Genomic DNA, 18435 nt, shown 5'->3' with positions numbered 1-18435 from the left:
GGTTAGGGTTAGAGCTAGAACAAAGTTTAGATTTAGGACTAGTAACAGGGTTAGGTTTTGAGTTAGGCTATGGATTATGATAAGGACTACGGTTTAAGGTTTGGCTTAAAAAATGTATAGGGTAAGAGCTAGGATTAGAGCTAGGGTTACAGTATGGATTAGGGCTACTTTTAGCATTAGGGATAAAAAAAGGATTAGCGCTCAGATTAGGGTTAAGTTTGGGGTTAGGTTGGGGCTAGTGTTAGGCCTACAACTAATGTATGAACCAGGGTTATGATAAGGGCTACTTTTTGGGCACGTGTTATGGCTAGGTCAAGTGTTAGTTTTAGGGTTAGGGTTAGCATTAGTGTGGTGTTTAGAGCTAGGGTTAGTGTTAGGGTCAGGGTCAGTGTTCAGGTTATAGTTAGGGTTAGGTTTAAACCCAGAATTATCACTAGAGTTAGGTCTAGGGGTATGGTTATTGTTTGTGTTAGTTTAAGGTTTATCATTAGGGCTAGGGCTAGGTTTAGTTTTATGTCTAGGGCTAGAGATATGGCTAGATTTAGGATTAGGTTTAGGTCTAGGGATAGTGGTAGGGATAGGTTTAAAAACAGGTTGATTTCTAGTGCTAGTTTTAGGGTTTAGTATAGGGTTAGGGTCAGGTTAGACTTATGGTTACCATTAGGATCAGAATACATGTCAGGTTTGAGTTATGGTTAGAGCTAGAATGAAGGCTAGGGTTAGCACTTGTAATAAGAATAGGGTTTGGGTTAGGCTAAGAATTAGAGTGAGGACTAGGGTTAGCATTAGGGTTAGTGTTAGCTTAGGGTAAGGGATAAGTTCAGAGCTAGGGTTAGGGCTATAATTAGGGTTAGGGTTAGGACTAGTGTTAGGTTTAGGTTTAGGTAAAGCTAGCATTAGGTCTTGCATTAAGGCTAAGTTTGGTTAGAGTTAGGGTCAGGTTTAGAGTTATGGCCAATGTATGGACTAGGGTTTCAATTTGGGCTAGTTATTTGATTAGGGTTAGGACTAGTTCTAGTGGTAGGATTAGGTTTAACATTAGGGTAATGTTTACAGCTAGGGTTAGTGTTAGGTTCAAATTCAATGTCAGAGTAGTTTTAGGGTTAGGGTTTGGACACAAATTAGGGCTAGGGTTAGGGCTAGGTGTAGGGTTAGGTTTTGGTTTAGGTTAACTTTTAAAGTTAGGGCTATGGCTTGGTTTTGTTTTAGGGCTAGGGCTATGGTTATGCAAGTTTTAGGCTTTGCATTAGGTTTAGGGCTAGTGCTAGGTATAGATTAGGCTTAGGGTTAAAGTTAGATTTAGGATTAAATATTGAGTTAGGTCTAGGGCAAAGGATAGGGCTACCGTTAGGTTTGGATTATGGCTAGCATTAGGATTATGGTAAGGGATAGGGTTATAACTGGAAGAGGGCTAGGGTGAGAGTGAGAGTTAGTCTTACCGCTAAGCTTAATGTTTGGTTAGGTATAGGCTTAATTAGGGCTAGGACTATCACTAACTTTATGGTTATGTTTAGGCCTAGGGTTAGTTTGAGACTTACAATTAGGTTTAGTGTTAGCAATGGGGTTAGGGTTTGGTTTAGGGTTAGGGTCAGGTTTAGACTTAAGTTACTGTTAGGATCAGATGAGGGTCAGAGTTATGTTTAGAGGTAGAATGAGGGTTACGGTTAAGATTAGTATTATGGTTAGAGTTTAAGTTAGTCTAAAGATTAATATTAGAACTAGGGTTAGCATTTTAGTTAGAGTTAGGCTTAGGGCTAGTGTTTGGGTTTGGGTTAGGACTAGTATTAGGGTTAAAGCTAGGGTTAAGTCTCTGGTTAGGGGTAGAATTTGTGTTAGGGGTAGGGCTATGGTTAGGTCAATGACTACTGTACAAAATAGGGTTATGATTAAGGCTAGTTTTACGGTTAGGTTAAGGCTAGAAATACTGTTAGTGGTTAATTTAAGGTAAAGGTGATTTTCAGAGCTAGTATTAGTGTTAGGGTTAGTGTAAGTGTCAGGGTTAGTTTTAGGGCTAGTTGTAGGGTTAGTGTTTCTTTTAGGATAAGGGTTAGGATTAGGGCTATTGCTTGGTTTTAGTTTATGGTTATGTCTAGGATACGGCAAGTTTTATGATTAGCATTATGGTTAGGGGTAGTATTAGGCTTTAGTTTTGGCTTATTGTTAGAGTTATATTTAGAGTTAGGTTAAATTTAGATTTAGGCTTAGATCTATGGCTAGGATTAAGGCTAAGGATAGAACTAGGGATAGGGATAGGGCAAGACTTAGAGTTAGTCTTATTGATATGTTTAGGGTTAGGATAGGATTAAATAAAGGCTAGGATTAGCACTATGCTTTATGTTAGGCCTAGGTTTAAGGCGAGGTTTAGGGTTAGGTTTAGGGTTAGGGTCAGGTTTTAGGGTTAGGTTAGTTTTTAGGTACAGGATGTGGTTATAGGTAGATTTAGGGCTAGGACAAAGAATAGAATAAGGGTTAGGACTCGGGTTATGGTTCGGGTTAGGATTAAGCCTAGGTTTAAAGCTAGGATTACGGCTAGGTCTAATTTAAAGTCTAGTATTATGGTTAAAAATAGTTTTAGGGTTAAATTTATGGCTACATCTAGTGTAAGGGTTAGGTTTAGGCTTAGGGTCAGGTTTAGAGCTAAGGGTACTATTAAGGTCAGGGTCACGATTTGTGTTTTGGATGCTTAATACCAGGGCTCGAATTAGCATTAGAGTTAGGATTAGGTTAAGATAGTGTTAGGTTTAGGTTTCAGGTTAATTCTCGGGTAATGGATAGGGTTAGGGTTAGGGATACAGTTATGTTTAGGCCCAGGTTTAATGTTAGGGCTAGGGTTATGGTTAAGGCAATGGATAGGGTTAGAGATAGGGGTGCAGCTAGGTTCAATGTTATGATTATTGATAGGGTTAGGCTTGGGGTTAGGGTTAGGGTTAAGTCTAGGGTTATGGCTAGGGTTATTGTTACGATTAGTCATAGATTTAGGGTTAGGGTTAAATCTAGGGATAGTATTCGGAATAAGGCAATGTTTTGGGTTAAGTTAAGGCTAGGTTTATGGTGACGGCTAATGTAAGTACCAGGGTTGTGATTAGGCTAATTTTAGGGTTAGAATTAGGGCTAGGACTATTGTTAAATTTAGGTATAGCATTAGGGTGATGGAAGTTAGGGTTAGTGTTAAGGTCAGAGTCAGGGTCAGGGTTAGTTTTAGGGTTTTGCTTAAACCTCGAATTAGGGATACACTTATGGCTAAGTGTAGGGTTAGGGCTTTGTTTATTTTAAGGGTTAGGGATAGATCAGTTGCTTGTTTTTTTTTTTTGTTTTTTTGTTTTTAGGCCTAGGGTTAGTGCTAGTTTTAGGATTAGCCTTAGGGTTAGGCCTCCTGGTAGGTTTAGGTTTAGGCTAATGGTTATTTTTAGATTTAGAGGTAGGGTTAGATCTAGGTTTGCTGCTAGAACTATGAATAGTGCTAGTGTTAGACTTATGGTTTGGGCTAGGATTAGGGTTTCAGTAAATTATAGGTTTAGAACTACATTTAGGACTAAGGTGAGACTTAGAATTAGTCTTTAGACTAGGGTTACAATTAAGGTTAGGCATAGGGCTAAGTTAGATCTAAGATTAGGCTAGGGTTAGTGTTTGGGTTAGGCCTAGATTTATGTTTAGGTTTATATTAAGGCTATGTTTAGTTCTAGGATAAGGGCTAGAGTTTGTGTTAGGGTTAGGGCTAGTATCATTGCTAGGGCTAAATCAGGTCTAGGGTTATGCTTAGGTATAGTTTTAGGGTTAGTTTTATGGTTAGATCTAGTGTACAGGTAGATCTAGTGTAAGAGTTAGGTTTAGAGATAGGGGAATTATTAGGGTCAGTGTAAGTGTTAGGGTTTGGTGTAGGTTTGAGTTTAGGGTTATGGCTCGAACTAGCATTAGGGTTAGGTTTTGGGTAATAATTGGATTAGGTCTAGGGTTCAGGGTACGTTTAGGGTAATTGAAAAATTTGGGGATAGTGATATGTTTAGAGTTAGTCCTAGGGTTAGCATTAGGGTAAGGGCTATTTTTAGAGTAATGATATAGTTAAACTTAGGGTTAGGGCTAGAATTATTGTTAGGATTAGTTCTTGATTTAGGGTTAGGGTGAGAATTAGAACTAGGGTTAGGTTAGAGTTATGTATAGTTTAAGGGTTAGGTTCTGAGATATGGTTTGGGCTATGCTGAGAGTTAGGTTCAGGATTATGTCTAGGGATAGGATTATGGTATATTTTGGATTGTGGTTAGGGTTAGGATTAGAAGTAAGATTAGTGGTAGGGTCAGTAAAAGGGTCAGGATTAGTGTTAGGGTTTTGTATAGGGTTAAATTTAGAATGAGGGCAAGGGAAGAGCTATGAATAGGGTTATTGTTTTGGTTAGCCTAAGGATTAGTGATAGGTCTATGGTTACCCTTAGGTTTAGGGTTTTGCTTTGGTAAGTGATTTATTTAGAGCTAGGGTTATGGCTATGGTTATGGTTAGTTTTAGAATTAAAGCTAGGTTTTGGGCTCAGACTAGGCCTATGTCTTGTTTTAGGGTTAGGGCTAGAACTAAGGATACTGCAAGGGTTATGGCTAGGTTTAGGGTTATGATAGGGGATATGTTTACATCTAGGGCTAGGGCTAGGGCGAGAGTTAGTCTTAGGGCTAGAGTTAGGGTTAGGGTTAGAGATAGGGCTAAATTAGGGCTAGAATTAGGGCTAAGTTTAGTGTTAATTTAAGCCTTGTATTAGGGTTAGGGTTAGAGTTTAGAGTTTAGATTTAGAGTTAGGTCAAATTTTGGGGTAAGAGATGGCTTTATAGCTAGGTTTAAAGATAGGGTGAGGATTAGAATTAGGTTTTGGGCTGTGGTTAGGGTTAGGGTTATGATTAAGCCTAGGTTTAGGGCCAGGATGAGTCCTGGGGTTTTTTTAAGGTTAGGGCTAGGATTAGTGCTAGGGCTAATTTCAGGTCCAGAATTATAGTTAAATATATTTTGAGGGTTAGGATTATGGGTATGTTTAGTGTGAGGTTTAGGTTTAGGGTTAGCAACAGGTTTAGAGCTAGGGGTGTTTTTAGAGTCAACTTCTGGGTTAGGTTTTGGGATAGTTTTAAGGTTTAAAGTTAGGGCTTGAATCAGCATTAGGGTTAGGGTTATGGTTATGGTAATAGATAGAGTTAGAAATCAGTTTAGGGCTACTGTTATGGTTATGATTAGGGCTAGGATTTGGGTTAAGTTAGTGCAGGGTTAGGGTTATGGGTAATGCAATTACTAGGGTTATGATTATAGCTAATTTATTGTTTTAGGACTAGCTTTACTATTACATTTAGGTTTAGGGTTAGAGTGATATTTAGACCTTGGGTTACTGTTATTGTCAGAGTAAGGGTCAGGGTTAGTTTTAGGGTTTGGCTTAAAACTTGAATTAGGGCTCGGTTTAGGGCTTGGTGTAGGGTTAGGGCTTTGTTTAGGTTAAGATTTGGGTTAGAGCTTTGGCTCGGTGTGGTTTTAGGGCTCAGAATATTGTTAGTGAAATTTTTAGGATTAACCTTAGGGTTATGGCTAGTCTTAGATTTAGGCTTAGGCGTTGGTTTAGTGTTAAATTTAGAGTCAGATTTTTATCTAAGGTTAGTGCTAGGGCTAAGAATTGGGCAAAGGTTAGGACTAGGATTTGGGATAGGGTTAGGTTTATGGGAAGGGATAGGATTAGAATGAGTGATAGGGCCAATGTGAGAGTTAGAGTTATTCTTAGGGCTAGGGTTAGGGTTAGGGTTAGGGATTGGGCTAAATAATGGCTAGGGTTAGTGTTAGGGCTAGGGTTTGGGCTAGTTTTAGAATTAGCATCAGTATTAGGGTTAGTTTTAGGCTTAGGCATTGAGTTAGGGTTACATTTAAAATTAGGTTTTGACCTAGTGTTAAAGCTAGGGCTAAGGATAGGGCAATTGTGATGACAAGGGTTAGGGTTACAGTTAGGGTTATGTTTAGTGTAAGGGATGTGGTTTTGTGTAGGTTTAGGCCTGGGGCAAGTGTTAGTATTAGGGTTAGGTTTTAGTTAGTGTTGGGGTTATGATTAAGGCTAGGTTTATGGCTAGGATTAGGTTTAAGTTTGTGTTAGGCTTAGGGATAGTATTACAGCTAGGGCTAATGTCATGTGAGGGTTAAGTTAGGGCTGGATTTAGTGTTGGATTTATGGCATGTTCCAGTGTAAGGATTAGGTTTAGGGTAATATTCAGATTTATATCTAGGGTTATTTTTAGGGTCATGGTCAGGTTTAGGGTTTGGGTTAGTTTAGGGTTTAGGTTTAGGATAATGACAGGGTTAGTTTTAGGGTTTAGGTATGGTTTAGTGTAATGGTTAGGGTTAGGGTTAGGTCTAGGGTTAGCTTAAGGGTTGGGGTTATTGTTAGTGTAATGAATAGATTTAGACCTAAGTTTAGGGCTAGGGTTATTTACACGATTAGCACTAGATTTGGGTTAGGGTTAGGTTTAAATTTAGGGTTAAAACTAGGTTTAGGACGAGGATTAAGTCTAGGTTTGGGGTTAGGTTAGGGCTAGGGTTAAGGCTATGGCTAATGTATGATGTAGGGTTATGATTAGCACTAATTATAGAGTTAGAGTTAGGACTAGGTCTAATGTTAGTTTGAGGTTTCCAGTGATGGTGATGTTTAGAGCCAGGGTTAGTTTTAGGGTCAGAGTCAGGGTCAGCGTTAGTTTTTAGGTTAGGGTTAGGACTAAAATTAGGGATATATTTAGGGCTAGGTGTAGGGTTAGTGTTTGGTTTAGGTTAAGGGTTAGCATTATTGCTATGACTAGGTTTTGTTTTAAAGCTAGAGCTAGGGTTAGAGATAGTTTTAGGATTAGCATTAGTGTTAGGGATAGTGTTAGGTTTAGGTTTAGGATTAGGTTTAGGGTTAGATTTATGGTTTAGTTATATCTAGGGTTATGGCCAGGGCTATGAATAGGGCTAAGGTTACACAGAGGGTTAGGACTAGGATTAGAGTTCTAGTAAGGGACTGAGTTAGAACTAGCACTAGGATTTTGTTGAGGGTTAGAGTTAGTCTTTGGCCTAGATTTAGGGTTAGGGTTAGGGATGGAGCTAAATTAGGGCTAAGATTAGGGCGGCTACGGTTAATGTTAGGTTTAGGCCTATGGTTTCGGTTAGGTATAAAAATTAGGTTATGTTTATGGCTAGAAAAGGGCTAGGGTTTGTGTTAGGTTTAGGGCTAGGATTAAGGCTTGGGTTAATATCAGTTGTAGAGTTAAGGTTAGGAATAGTTTTAGGGTTAGGTTTATGGCTAGATCTACTGTAAGGATTAGGTAGGGTAAGAGTTAGGTTTATATCTGGGGAATTATTAGGGTAACATTCAGCATGTGGCTTTAGGTTTGAGGTTAGATTAGGGCTCAAATTAGCATTACTGTTAGGGTTAGCATAATGATTGGGTTAGGTTTAGGGTACAGGATAGGTTTCGGTTAATTGATGTGTTTGGGAATGCAATAAAGTTAGGGTTAAGCCTAGGGTTAGCATTATGGTAAGGGTTATTTTTAGGGTAATGGGTACAGTTAGAGTTAAGTTTAGGGCTAGTGTTATGGTTAGAATTAGGTCTTGTGTTAGGGTTAAGGTGAGGGTTAGAACTAGGATTAGGTTTAGAGTTATGTTTAGCTTAAGGGTTAGGTTCTGAACTATAATTAATGTTAGGCTGAGAATTAGGTTCAGAGTTAGGTCTAGGGATAGGATTATGGTAAATTTTTGGGTTAGGGTTGGGGTTAGGGTTAGACCTAGGTTTAGTGTTAGGGTCAGAATAAATATCAGGATTAGGGTTATGGTTTGGGATAGTGTTAGAGCTAAAAGGAAGGCTAGGGTTAGGACTATTAATAGGGTTAGTGTTTTGGTTAGTCTAAGAACTAGGGATAGGTCTACAGTTACTCTTAGGTTTAGGTTTTCACATAGGCTAAGGGATTGATTTAGATCTAGGGTTAGGGCTATGGTTGGGGTTAGAGTTAGAGTTAAAGCTAGGTTTAGGACTCGGTTTAGGGCTAGATTTTGTGTTAGGGTTAGAGCTAGAATTAAGGCAACAGCTAATGTAAGAACTAGGGATACCATTAGTGTTAGTTGTAGGGTTAGGGTTAGGGGTAGGTAGAGTGATAGGGTTAGGTTTAAGGTTAGGTTAATATTTACAGCTACAGTTCTTGTTAGGATAGGAGTCAGGGTCAGGATTAGTTTTATGCTTAGCGTAAAGACTCGAATTAGGGACATTGTTAATGTTAGTTTTCGGTTTGAGTTTAGGGCGGTGTTTAGAGCTAGGGTGAGTATTAGGATATAAGTCATTGTCAGGATTAGTTTTAAGGTAAGGCTTAGGACTCTAATTAGGGGTAGATTTAGGTCTAGGTGTAGTGGTAGTGTTTGGTTTAAGTTAAGGTTTAGGGTTAGGACTATTGTTCAGCTTTGGTTCACTGCTAGGTTTAGGGTTAGGGCTAGATGTATGATTAGAATTTGGATTAGGGCTAGTGTTAGTGTTAGGCTTAAGGTTAGATTTAGAGGTAGGGTCAGGGCTGGGACTAACTTTAGGGCAAGTGCTAGGGCTAGTGTTATGTTTACAGTTGTGTACAGGGACAGAAGTATGGATAGGGCTAGGGCAAGAGTTAGAGTTAGTTTTAGGGATAGGGTTTGGATAGTTTTAGAAGTAGAGATAAATAGGGCTAGGTTTTGTCTTTCACTTAAGCCTAGTGTTAGGGTTAGGGTTAGGTTTAAATTTAGGGTAAGGGATGATATTATACCTAGGTTTAATGGTAGTGTGAGTGTTAGAATTAGTTTTAGGTGTAGGGCTAGAGTTAGGGTTATGATTAAAACTAGGTTTAGGGCTAGGATGAAGGCTAGGTGTGTTTTTAGGGTTAGGGCTAGGATTATGGCTAGAGCTAACTTCAGGTCCAGAATTATGGTTAAAGTTATGTTTAGGATTAGGGTTATGGCTACGTCTAAGCTAAGGGTTAGGTGTTGGGTTATGGTCAAGTTTAGAGGTAGGGGTATTATTAGGGTCAAGGTCTGGGTTAGGGTTTGGGATAGGTTAAGGTTTCAAGTTTGGGCTTGAATTAGTTGTTGGATTAGGGTTAGGGTAATGATAGGGTTAGGTTTAGGATTTAAGTTAGGTTTAAAGTAATGGAAGTGTTAGGATTCGGGATTGGGGTAAGTTTATGCATAGGGTTATAATTATGATTATGGTTATGGTTATGGTAATGAATAGAGTTACAGGTCAGTTTACTGTTAGAGTTGTGGTTACAATTAGGGCTAGTGTTAGGGTTAAGTTAGGTTTAAAACTATGGTTAGGGATTGGATTTGGGCTGGGTTTTGGGTTATGTTAGAGCTAGGCTTAGAATTACAGCTAATGTAAGTATTATGTTTACAATTAAGGTTAGTTTTATGGTTTTAGTGCTAGGTTTAGTGTTAGGGTTAGGTTTAGAGTTAGGGTGATGTATAAAGCTGGAAGTGTTAGTGTCAGTGTCATGTACAGGGTTAGTTTTAGGGTTCTGCTTTCAAGTCAAAATATGTCTAGGGTTAGGTCTAGGTGTAAGGTTAGGGTTTGGTTTAGGTTAAAGGTTAAGGTTAGAGATATTGCTCAATTTTGTTTTAGGGCTAGGGCTATTGTTAGGGCTCATTTTATAATTAGTATTATGGTTTGGGCTAATGCTAGGGGTAGGCTTATGCTTCGGGTTAAGGCTAGATTTAGAGTTATATTTTGCCTTAGATTAGTACTAGGGATAAGGATAGGGAAAGTGTTAGTACTAGGGTTAGGACTAGAGTTAGGGTTATGGTAAGGTTCAGGGTTAGAAGGAGTGATAGGGCTAGGGTGAGGGTTAGAGTTAGTCTTAGGGCTAGGGTTAGGTTTAGGTTTAGGGATTTAGCTAAATTATAGCTAGGGTTATGTTATGGCTAGGGTTAGGGCTAGTTTTAAGATTAGGCTTAGGCATTAAGTTAGGGTTAGATTTAGATATATGTTTTGATCTAGGATTATTGCTAGGGCTAAGAATAAGTCAACTGTTAACATTAGGGTTAGGGTTAGAGTTAGGGTTTTTTTAGGCTAAGGTTTAGGGCAATGCAAGGTTAGTATTAGGGTTAGAACTAGGGTTAGGGTTATGATTAAGGCTATGTTGAGGGCTGCAATGTGGGCTAGGATTTGTTTTAGGGTTAGGGATAGTATTAGGGCTATGGCTAATGTCACGTCTAAGGTTACAGTTAGGAATAGATTTAGTGTCAGGATTATGGATTGGTCCAGTGTAAGAGTTAGGTTTTTGTTTAGGGTCAGGTTTGGATTTAGGGTTATTTTTAGAATCCAGATCAGGATTAGGGTTTGGGTTAAGTTAATGTTTAGGTTCAGGGCTCGAATTAGTGTTAGATTTAGGGTTAGAGTAATGACAGGGTTAGGTTAAGGGTTGAGGTTAGCTTTAGTGTAATATATAGTGTTAGTCTTAGTCCTAGTGTTATCATATGGGTTAGAGTTATTGTTTGGGTACTAGATAGAGTTAGCCCTAAGGTTAGGGCTACAGTTATATATAGGATTAAATCTAGTGTTTGGGTTCAAGTTAGGTTTAAGTTTAGGGTTAAATCTAGGTCTAGGACTTGGATTAAGGCTAGGTTTTGGGTTAGTTTAGGGCTAGGGTTAAGGCTACCATTAATGTATAAAGTAGGTTTATGTTTACAGCTAGTTATAGAGTTATAGTTAGGTCTAGGTCTAGTATTCAGGTTAGGTTTACGATGATGATGTTGTTTAGTGCCAGGGTTAGTGTTAGGGTCAGAGTAAGGGTTAGGGTTAGTTTTCAGGTTAGGGTTAGACTATAATTAGGGATAGGGTTAGGTCTAGGTTTAGGGTTAGGGTTTGGTTTAAGATAAGGGTTAAGGTTAGGGCTATGACTCGGTTTTGTTTAGGGCTACCTGTAGGGTTAGGGCTAGTTTTAAGATTAGTCATAGGGTTAGGGCTAGTGTAAGTGTGAGATTTTGGCTTAGGTTAAGGTTTGGAGATAAGAGCAGAGTTATGGTTTGATTTAGTTTTAGTGTTAGGGTTAAATTTATAGTTAGATTGAGGTCTAGGTTTTTGGATAGGGCAAAGTTTAGGGCTAGAGTAGGGTTAAGTTTAGTGCTAGGTGTATGGTGATGGTAAGGGATAGTGTTAGAACTTGGTATAAGGCTAGTTTGAGAGTTAGAGTTAGTCTTAGGGCTAATGTTAGGGTTAGGGATAGGGCTAAATTAGAGCTAGAATTAGGGCTAGGGTTAGTGTTAGGGTTAGGCTTAGGGATAGGGCAAGGGTTAGTGTTAGGTTTAGGGTTAGGGTTAGGTTTAGGGTAAGGGAGGGGAATATAGCTACTCTTAAAACTAGGGTAAGATTTAGATTTAAGGTTAGGGCTAACGTTCAGGTTAGGGTTATGATTAAGGCAAGGTTCATGGATAGGATGTGGGCTAAGTTTGTATTAGGTTTAGGGCTGGGATTAGAGCAAGGGCTAATTTCAGGTCTAGGGTACAGTTAGGGATAGTTTTAGGGTTAGGTTTATGGCTACGTCTATTGTAAAGTTTAAGTTTCTTGTTAGGGTCAGGTTTAGAACTATGGATATTTTTAGAATCAGGGTCAAGGTTAGGGTTTGGATTAGGATAAGGTTCAGGTTTAGAGCTCAAATTAATCTTATGTTTACTGTTCACGTAATGACACAATTAGCTTTAGAGTTCAGGTTAAGTGTAGGTTAATGGACAGGGTTAAGTTTAGTGCTAGGATTAGGGTTCTTCCTAGGGTTAGCATAAAAATTATAGTTATCTTATAGTAATGAATAGGGTTAGAGCTAGGTTTAGGGCTAGGGTTATGGTTAGGATTAAATCTAGGGTTAGGTTTAGGGTTATGGCTAGGCCTAGGATTATTGTTAGGGTTACCTTTAGTGTTAAAGCTAAGGTAGGGCTTGGTTTAGGGCTAGCTTTTGTGATTGTTTTAGGCTATGGCTAGTGTAAGAATTAGTGTTATATTTAGGACTAGTTTTATGGTTAATGTTAGGGCTAGGTGTAGTTTTAGGGTTAGTTTTAAGATTAGGGTGAAGTTTAGAGCTAGGTTTAGTTTTAGTGTCAGGGAGAGTGTTCGGGTAGGGTAATGGTTAGGGTTAAAGCAAGAATTAGGCCTAGGGTTAGGAGTAGAAGGAGGTTTAGAGTTTGGGTTAGGTTTAGGGTTATTGTTACGGCTACATCTTTTTTTGCCTTTAGGTCTAGAGCTATAGTTATGGCTAGAATGAGGATTAGGTTTATGTCTACATCTAGTATTAGGGTTAGGATTGGGTATAAGATTACCAGTAGGCCTAGTGTTAGGTTTTGGTTTATGGTTAGGTTTACATTTAGACCTAAGATATGTGTTAGGGTCAGAATAATGGTAATTTATAGGGTTAGTGTTTGGGTTATGGTTAGATCAAGAATGAAGGCTAGGGTTAGGACTAGTTATAGACTTAGGGTTTTGGTTAGGCTAAGGATTAGTGCTAAGAATCTGGTTAGCATTAGGGTGATGGTTTGGCTTAGGGTAAGGGATAGGTTTAGAGCTAGGGTTACAACCAATTTTAGGGTTAGGTTTAGGGTTAAAGCTCGTGTTAGGGCTTTAATTAGGGCTAGTTTTATATTAGGGTTAGGTCTAGTGTTATGGTTATGGCTAATGTAAGAACTAAGGTTACATTTAGTCTTAGCTTTAGGGTTAGGTTTAGGGCTAGGTCTAGTGTTAAGGTTAGGTTGATGGTTAGGGTAATATTTAGATCTAGATTTAGTGTTTGGCTATGAGTCAGGGTCATGGTTATATTTAGGGTTAGGGTTAGGTTTTAAATTAGGGATAGGGTTAGGCCTGGTGTAGGGTTAGAGTTTGGTCTAGGGTAAGGGTTAGTGTTAGGGGTATGACTTGGTATTGTTTTAGGGCTAGGGGTAGGTTTAGGGCTAATTTTATGATTAGCATTAGGGTTAGAGCTAGTTTATGGGTTAGACTGAGGCATCAGGTTAGAGTTAGTTTTAGTAATAGGTTTTGATCTAGAGTTAGTACTAGGGCTAAGGATAGTGCAAGTGTTATGACTAGGGTTAGAGCTTTGGTTAAAGTTACCGTAATAAATAGGGTTAGAAGTAGGGATGTGTCTTGAGTGAGAATTATACTCAGTCTTAATTCTAGGGTTAGGGTTAGGGTTAGGAATAGGGCTAAATTAGGGCTAGGATAAAGGAGAGGTTTAGTGTTAGGGTTAGGGATAGAGTTAGCGTTATGGTTAGGGCTAGGGCTAGTTTTAGTGTAAGGGTAAGGGTTTATGATTAAGTTATGATTAGGGCTAGTGTGAGTGTTAGGTTTAGTGTTAGGTCTGGGTTAGGGTTATGGTTATTAGAGTTAGGGTTGGGTCTACGGCTAGGGTTTTCATTAGGGTTGGGGTTATTTTTAGAGTAATGTATTGAATTAGATGTAAGATTAGGTTTAGGGTTAAGTTTAGTTTATGGTTAAGTTTAGGTTCAGGGATAAGTTTAGTTTTGATTTATGGTAAGGAATATGGTTAAATTTATGGCAAGGTTTAGGTTTAGGGTTTGGTCGAGTTTTAGGTTTATGATTAGGGTTAGGGACAGGGTTTGGTTTAGGGGTAGGGTTAGGGTAATGTTATGGTTAGAGCTAGTGTAGTACTAGGGTTAAGGTTAGGATTAGGTCTAAGTTTAGGTTTCGGTTTAGGAAGAGGTCTATGGTTATATTTAGGCTAAGGTTAGGCTTTGAACTAGGGTTATGTATAAGACAAAAGTTAGGGTTAGAACTACATTTAGGGTTTTTTTTGTCTTAGGGTAGGTTGAGACCTCAGATTAGGGCTAGGATTTGTGTTAGGTTTAGGCCCAGGGATAAGGCTACGTGTAATGTAAGATCTACGGTTCCAGTTACAGCTGGTTTTAGGGTTAGAGTTATGGCTATGTCTAGTGTTAGGTTTATGTTTGGGGTTTGGTTCAGGTTTAGAGCTAGGTTTAGTGTTAGTGTTTGCATCAGTGTTCAGGTTAGAGTTAGGTTTAAGGTGAAAGCCAGAATTAGGACTAGAGTTAGGTCTAGGGATAGGGTTAGTGTTTGCTTTAGGTTAAGTATTATATTAGGCCTAGGGCTCAGGAATTTTTTACGTCTAGGTCTAGAGTTATGGCTATATTTAGAATTAGGCTTATGTTTAGGGATAGTATTAGGGTTAGGTATAGGTTTATACCTATATAGTTTTAGGGTTTGGTTAAGGGTTAGGGCTAGGATTAGGGATGGGGCTAATGTATTTGGTCTATATTTAGTGTTAGTATTATCTTTGGGGTTAATGTAATATTTAGAATTGAGGTTAGTGTTAGAATATAGGTCAGGGTCAGGGTTAATTTTAGGACTAGGACATGAATTAGAGCTGGAAGGTCATGGTGAGGCTTAGGGTTACGGTTTGGTTTATGTTAATATTTAGGGTTAGGACAATGGCTCATTTTTGTTTAAGGGATAGGGCTAGGGTAATAGTTTTAGGATTAGTGATAGTGTTAGGTCTTTTGGTAGGTTGAGGATTAGGATTAGGGTTGGGATGAAATGTAGAGTTATGTTTAAATCTAGGGTAGGGTCTAGGGCTAGGGTTAGGGCTAAGGTTAGGGCTTTTGTTAGGTTTATTGTAATGGATAGTTTTAGAACTAGAAACAGGAATGGGGAGAGTTAGAGTTAGTCTTAGGCCAAGGTAGAGGTAGAGTTAGGGTTAGGGCTAAATAAGGGCTAGTATTAGTGCTAGGGTTTGTGCTAAAGTTAGGCCTATGGTTAGGGCTAGAGATGGTTAGTGTTAGGGTTAGAGTTAGTGATAGGGTTAGGGTAAAGGATGGGGTTGTTCATAAGTTCAGGTCTAGGGAAAGGGTTAAAATTAGAGATAGGTCAAGAGTTAAAGATTGGGTTATGATTAAGGCTAGGTAGAAGCTAATCTGAGGACTAGTGTTTGTGTAAGGGTTAGGGTTAGGATTAGGGATGGGGTTAATGTCAGGTCTGAGTTTATGGTTATGGTTAGTTTTAATGTTAGGTTATGGCTAGGTCTAGTGTAAGGTTTAGGTTTATGTTTAGGGTCAGGTTTAAAGCTAGGTTTATTATTAGATTCATGGTTCTAGTACAGTTTGGTTTAGGTTAAGATTCAGGGTTAAGGTTTGAATTAGCGTTAGGGATAGGGTTAGGGTTTGGGTTAGGGTAATTAATATGATTACGTTTAGGATTCAGGTTAGTTTAGATTAATGAATAGGTTAGTGTTAGCAATAGTGTTAGCATTAGGCCTAGGGTTAGCATTTGGGTTAGGCTTGTCTTTAGGGTGATGGATAGGGTTAGAGCTAAATTTAGGGCTAGAGTTAAGGTTAGAATTAAGATTAGTATTAGTGTCTGGGTTATTGTAATTGCTAGGGTTAGGTTTAGGGTTCAGGTTAGGTTTAGAGAAATGAATAGTGTTAGTGTTAGTATTAGTGTTTTAGGGCTAGGGCAATACTGGTAGCGTTAGGCCTAGGGTTAGCATTTGGGTTAGGCTTATCTTTAGGGTAATGGATAGGGTTAGAGCTAAGGTTAGGGCTAGAGTTAAGGCTAGAATCAGGACTAGGTTTAGGGTTTGGCCTAGGGTTTATGTCAGGTTTAGGTTTGGGGTAACTGTTAGCGTTTGAGCTAGGATTAGGCTAGCGTGAGGGTTAGGGTTAGAGTGAGGGCTAATGTTAGGATTAGGGTTAGGGTTATGTTTAGATTAAGCTTAAGAGTTTGAGGATGAATTAGGGTTAGTGCTAGGGTTAGGGTTAGGGCGTGGTCTAGGATTATGGTTAGAGTTACAATAAGGGCTAGATTTAGGGCTAGGGTAAGGTCAATGTTTTGTGTGAGTTTATGGCTATCATTAGGGCTATGGGTAATTTAACAGCCACGGATATGGTTATGGCTAGTTTTAGGGTTAGGCTTATGGATAAGTCTAGTGTTCTTGTTAGATTTTGGGTTAGGATAAGATTTAGATCTAAGATTTGTCTTAGAGTAATGGTCATTGTTTGGGTTATGGTTAGGTTTAGGGTGAGGGCCAGATTTAAGACTAGTGTTGGATCTAGGTATAGAGTTAGTCATTACGTTAGGTTAAGAGTTATTGTTAGGGCTAGTGCTAGGTTTTTGCTTAGGGCTAAGGCTAGATTTATGACTCTACTTATGATTAGATTTGTCTAGTTCTAGTGTTACTCTTAGCTTTAGGAATAGTGTTACCGGTAGGGGTAGGGTTAGGGTTTGCTTTAGGGTATCAGATTTAGAACTAGGGTTAGTGTTAGGGTTAGAATAAGGGTCAGGGTTAGAGTTAGGGTTAGAGCTAGAATGAGGGCTAGGGTTAGCACTACTAATAGAGATAGGGTTTGAGGTAGGCCTAGAATTATGTTTAGGACTAGGGTTTCATTAAGGTGAGGGTTTGGCTTAGGATAAGGGATAGAGTTAGACGTAGAATTAGTCTTAGGGTTAGGGTTAGGATTAGGTTTAGGTTAAACCTAGGTTTTGGCCTCAAAATCGGGCTAGGATTTGTGTTAGCATTAGGGCTACAGCTAATGAAAAACTAGGATTCTGATTAGGGCTAGTTCTAGGGTTAGTGTTAGTGCAATGTTTAGAGCTAGAGTAACTATTAGGGTCTGAGTACGGGTCATGGTTACTTCTAGCGTTAGAGTTAAGACTCAAATTAAGACTACATTTAGGACTAGGTGTACGGTTAGGGTTTGGTTTAGGTATAGGGTTAGGGCTAGGGTTAGGGCTCTATTTTGTTTTAGGGCTAGGGTACTGTTAGGGCTTTTCTTCCAATTACATTGCTCTTAGGGCTAGTGTTATGGTGAGATTTAGGCTAAAGGTTAGGGTTAGATCCAGGTTTAAGGCTAGGTGAAGGTTAGTGCTAGGGCTGGTGCTAGGGCTACGGCTAGGGTTTGGGTAATGGTAACGGATAGTTTTAAAACTAGGGATATGTCGAGAGTTAGAGTTAGTCTTAGGGCTAGGAATAGTGTTAGGGTTAGTGTTAAATTAGGGCTAGATTAGAGCTATGGTTAGTGGTGGGTTTAGGCCTAGATTTAGAGCTATGGTTATTGTTAGAATTACGGTTAGGGTAAGGTATGATTTTAAAGCTACATTTAGGGCTAGGGCAAAGCATAAAATTAAGGTTAGGGCTAGGGTTAATGTTAGGGTTAGGATTAAGCCTAGGTTTAGGGATAGGATTAGGGCTAGGATTTGTGTTAGGGTTATGACTAGCATTAGGGAAAGGGCTAATGTCAGATCTAAGGTTATGGTTAGGGATAGTTTTAGGCTAAGGATTATGGCCAGATCTATCGTAAGTGTTAGGTTTAAGGTGAGGTTCAGGATTACAGCTAGAGGTATTATTAGGGTCAGAATCAAGGTTAGGGTATGTGTTAGGTTAAGGATTAGGCTTAGGGCTCAAATTCGCATTAGGGTTAGTGTTAGTATATGGTTAAGTTTAGGGTTAAGGTAAGATTTAGAGTAATGGACAGGTTTAGGGATAGGGATAGGGTTAGGTTTAGGCCTAGGGATAGAATTCAGTTAGGGTTATGTTTAAGGTAATACATTGATTTAGAGCTACAGTTAGGACTAGGGTTATGCTTAGATAAGAGCTTTGGTTAGTGTTAGTCCTAGGGTTAGAATTTGGTTAGGGTTATGGTTAGGTTAAAGGATAAGATTAGAGCTAGGGTTAGGGCTAGGATTATGGTTAGGATTAGATCTACGGTTTGGGTTAGATTTCAGGTTAGGATCAGGTTTAGGTTTATGGTTAGGTTTAGGTTAAGTGTTAGGGCTAGGGTTAGGGTTAGGGCTAGGTTTAAATCTAGGGTTAAGTCTCTGATTAGGTCTAGGTTTTCAGGTTAGAGCTATCTAGGACTAGGGCTAATGTTAGAACTAGGGTTCTGATTAAGACTAGTGTTGAGTTTGGCATTATGTCTAAATCTAGTGTGTAGATTAGGTTTAGGTTTAGGGTGATGATTAAAGATAGGGTTCGTTTACCATCAGAGTCAAGATCAGTGTTACTGAACAGAGTTACAGATAGACTCGAATTAGTGCTAGGGTTAAGTCTAGGTGTAGGGTTAGTGTTTGTGTAAGGGTTAGGGTTAGAATTAGGCATAGCTCTAATGTCATTTCTAGTATTATGTTTTGGTTAGGGTTAGCGTTAGGGCTTTGTCACAGTTTTGTTTACAGCTGAGGCTACTTTTAGGATTAGCAATAGTGTTGGCGATAGTGGTATGGTGAGGTTTATGCTTAGGTTTACTGTTGTGGTTAGACATAGGTTTAGGGCTATGGCTAGGTTTAGGGCTAAGGTTAAAGCTAGTGTTAGAGTTATTAATGGATAGAGTTAGAACTAGAAATTGGACTAGGGCAAGTGTTATTGTTAGTTAGGGCAAGGTTTAGGGTTAGGTTAAGGGTTAGAGATAAATTAGGGCTTGATTTAGCACTGGGGTTAT

This window comes from Callospermophilus lateralis, chromosome 9 (assembly GCF_048772815.1).
Source record: "Callospermophilus lateralis isolate mCalLat2 chromosome 9, mCalLat2.hap1, whole genome shotgun sequence".
NCBI lineage: Eukaryota > Metazoa > Chordata > Mammalia > Rodentia > Sciuridae > Callospermophilus > Callospermophilus lateralis.
The sequence above is the reverse complement of the archived record's forward strand: the minus strand, read 5'-3'. Positions refer to the sequence as shown.